The sequence below is a fragment of the Mixophyes fleayi genome, chromosome 8 (assembly GCF_038048845.1).
Source record: "Mixophyes fleayi isolate aMixFle1 chromosome 8, aMixFle1.hap1, whole genome shotgun sequence".
Classification (NCBI taxonomy): domain Eukaryota; kingdom Metazoa; phylum Chordata; class Amphibia; order Anura; family Limnodynastidae; genus Mixophyes; species Mixophyes fleayi.
This window is the reverse complement of record NC_134409.1, coordinates 80200648-80204465: the sequence shown is the minus strand read 5'-3', so window position 1 is coordinate 80204465 and position 3818 is coordinate 80200648. Positions and strand designations below refer to the sequence as shown.

Genomic DNA, 3818 nt, shown 5'->3' with positions numbered 1-3818 from the left:
ATCAGACTGAAGAGATGGGAGAGAAGGAAAGGCAGTCAAAAAGAGATGGAAGGAGACGATTAGCTGACGCTAAAAAGAAAAAGTTAATGACAGATGCGTTACCTTTAAGAGCTAACAAAGATGAAAAAGCAGTAGACCAGCACTACTGTGGAAACATGAATGTAAGATGCGAGTTTTGTAACTCAAAGAATTTTTTGGCCGAAAGGCCACAAGATGAAAAATTTACTCAATGCTGCCAGAAAGGAAAAGTTAGATTACAACAGCAGGATTTTCCTGACATTCTAAAAAAATTGATGACAGAGAAAGAAACTGATAAGTATAGCAAACTATTTATGGAAAACATAAGAAATTATAACAATTCTTTTGCTTTTGCATCAATGGGAGCTGCTATAACTACACCAAAAGGAAATGGACCTTATTGCTTTCGCATTCAAGGTCAGATTTATCATAGAACTGGAACTTTACATCCAGAAGATGGGCAACGAAAGTTTGCTCAACTTTACATACTTGATACTAACGATGCTTCAAAGGAGAGAGCAGATATGCCAGAAAATAAAGATTGTGATGAGCGTATTATGGAAAAAATTGAGAAATTACTAAGAGAAATTAATAAGTTGGTGGAGGCGTACAGAATGTTACATGAGGTTGAAAAAGATGCTAAAAGGGAAGCAATGAGGAATAATACGGAGATGCCTAATATTATGATGGCAATTAAACAAGACCGAAAACAAGATCCTCGGCGTTACAACGTAGCAAGAGCGAGTGAAGTAGCTGTGGTATTTGAAAATACAGATGGGGAACCTCCGTTTAATAGAGATATTTTGGTTCATTTAAGACCAAACCCAGGACTTCCTTCATTGAAAAGACTGAGCATTCTTGATCCCAATCTTGATGCTATGGTGTATCCACTATTCTTTCCGCGTGCGGAACAAAACTGGAGCACTGAAATGAAATTGATTGGAGCGAATAAGAATGATCGCTTGACTATGATGATGTTTTACAGCTATAAGCTGTCCGTAAGAGATAAGTTAAATCCTCTACTCAATGGTGGAAAATTGACTCAGCAATATATTGTTGACACTTATGTCAAAGTTGAAGCAAATAGATTGAATTGGATCAAAACCCATCAAAAAGATTTGCGAGTAGAACAGTACAGTGGCTTGATGGACCACATTAATGGAAAAGCTGAAGAGACAGGAATTCCTCCAGGGAAAATGGTCATTTTACCATCTTCTTTTGAGGGAAGCCTGAGAAATATGCAACAAAGATACCAGGATGCAATGGCTATTGTGACTAAATTTGGCAAACTAGATATATTCATAACTATGACATGCAATCCAAAATGGCAAGAAATTGTCGAAAACCTGGAGCCTTGGCTACAGGAAGAGAACATAGACCTGATATGGTAGCGAGGGTTTTTAATTTAGAACTTAAAAGTTTACTTGAAGAATTGAATGAAGGACTATTTGGAATGTAAGTGGCAAGAGTTCACTCTATTGAATTTCAAAAGCGTGGACATCCACATGCACATATTTTATTAATTATGGATTCAGAGTCAAAGTTAAAGACAGTGGAAGATATTGATAAGATGGTGTCGACTTAGATACCTGATAAAGAAAAATTTCCACGACTGTATGAAATCGTCACAAAAAATATGATTCATACGCCATGTGGCTTGAGAAACCCCCAGTCCCCATGCATGGACAACGGAAAATGCATGAAGAATTTTCCAAAAGATTTTTGTCATGCAACAGTAGGAAATCTAAACGGTTATCTAAAATATATGAGAAGAAAAGGGGTTGAGCATGACGTGAATGGAAAAATATTTCACAATTCATGGGTTGTACCTTACAACGCATATTTGTTACTGAAATATAATTGCCACATCAATGTTGAGGTGTGTGCATCAATACAAAGTGTGAAGTATTTGTTTAAATACGTATATAAAGGAAATGATTGTGCCAATGTTGAAATTAAAGTAGATAAACATGATGAGCCTGCGAAGCATGTCGATTCGAGATATGTGAGTGCTCCCGAAGCAATATGGAGAATATTTGCATTTCCAATGCACATGCAGACACATGCCATCATACGATTGGCGGTGCAAAAGCCTGGACAACAGAGCATATTCTTCGACACCGAAAATATGGAAGACTTTGTACAGAGATTGAATAAGAATTCAACTCTGATGGCTTGGTTCAAGCTGAATGAAACCAATGAAAATGCTCGCCAATTTTTTTATAGAGAAATTCCTGAGCATTTTGTTTTTGAAAAGGGAGTTTGGAAAAAGTGACAGAGAGGAGGACAAAAGGTGATTGGAAGAATGTACTCGGTGGGGTTAAAAGAAGGGGAGAGATATTATTTGAGATTAAATTTGTTACACGTCAAGGGAGCTACAAGCTTCCAAGATTTGAGAACTGTTGGTGAAGTGGAATATTTGACTTTTCGTGAAGCGGCAAAAGCAAGAGGATTTTTGCTTGATGATACGGTGTGGAAGTCGACTATGGAAAATGCAGTTGTGTGTAGTATGCCTCGGCAACTACGAGATTTATTTGCATACATTTGCGTGTTTGGCTCTCCTACTGATCCACGCAAATTGTATGAAGAATTTAAAAAAGATATGATGGAAGATTACTGTCACAGACTTCATTCGCAAGACCCTACTTGCAATGAATGTGAGGGCTATGCCCTTAGAGATATTAATGATGTGTTAGCTTCCCATCGAATGAGTTGCACACATTATGGACTTCCGAGTCCTCCAGTTTATTTGCAAGAGATTGATCAAGAAATTGATCAAGAAAAAGAAAGGCAGCAAGCAGAAGAAATGAGCCTTACGTTGAATGAAGAGCAGAGAAATGCATATGACAAAATAACGAAAGCAATTTCAAATAAACCTCTAAGTGAGAATTTGTTCTTTATTGATGGCCCTGGAGGAAGTAGAAAAACGTACCTTTATGCTAATTTGATCCATTTTATGAATGGGATAGGAGAGAAAGTGATTACTGCTGCCTCGACAGGCATTGCAGCTAATCTTTTAAATGGAGGAAGGACAGTCCATTCCTTATATGGACTTCCAATTCCAATTAATGAAACATCTGTATCCAGAATTAAGCCAACATCCGATCAGGCTAAGAGCCTTCAGCTCGCAAAATTATTTATAATTGATGAGTGCACAATGGTTTCTAACCATACACTCAATACAATAGATCGTCTTTTGAGAGAAGTTATGAAGAATAATATACCCTTTGGGGGGAAAGTTATTTTACTGGGAGGTGACTTCAGACAATGCTTGCCGGTTCTACCGCATGCAATGAGAGCTGCCATTGTGCAAGGAAGCATTAAGTTTTCGAGCACATGGAGGCAATTTAAAAGACTTGAATTGAAGATTAATCAGCGATCGGAAGATCCTGAATACAGTGATTGGTTGTTGAAGTTGGGAGATGGAGCTTTTACAAATGAAGATGAATTTAACAAGGAAACGGTTGAGATACCACACGACATGGTATGCGATTATATTGTTAAGGAGATATTTGGCGAGAACATTTCGATCTACATGGTTAAATCTATGTCGAATCGAGCAATTTTGTGTCCCTTAAATGAGGACATTGATAAACTTAATGAAAAGGTGATGGAAATAATGGAAGGTGAATTTATGATTTATTTGAGTGATGATGCAGTACAAGCAGACGATGACACTGAGAAAGAAAATTTCCCAGTTGAGTTTTTGAATACCTTGACTCCTTCCAGAATGCCAAGGCACAGATTAAGGGGCATATTCAATTCCGATCCCGATCCGCGGGATCGCGCCGGAACGGGCC

At 37.8% G+C, this 3818-nt stretch overlaps 1 pseudogene; it reads left to right on the top strand.

Moving 5' to 3' along the window:
• Positions 1–377: 377 nt before the first annotated feature.
• LOC142100248 (uncharacterized) lies at positions 378–2293 on the top strand (annotated as a pseudogene).
• The last annotated feature ends 1525 nt before the right edge of the window (positions 2294–3818 follow it).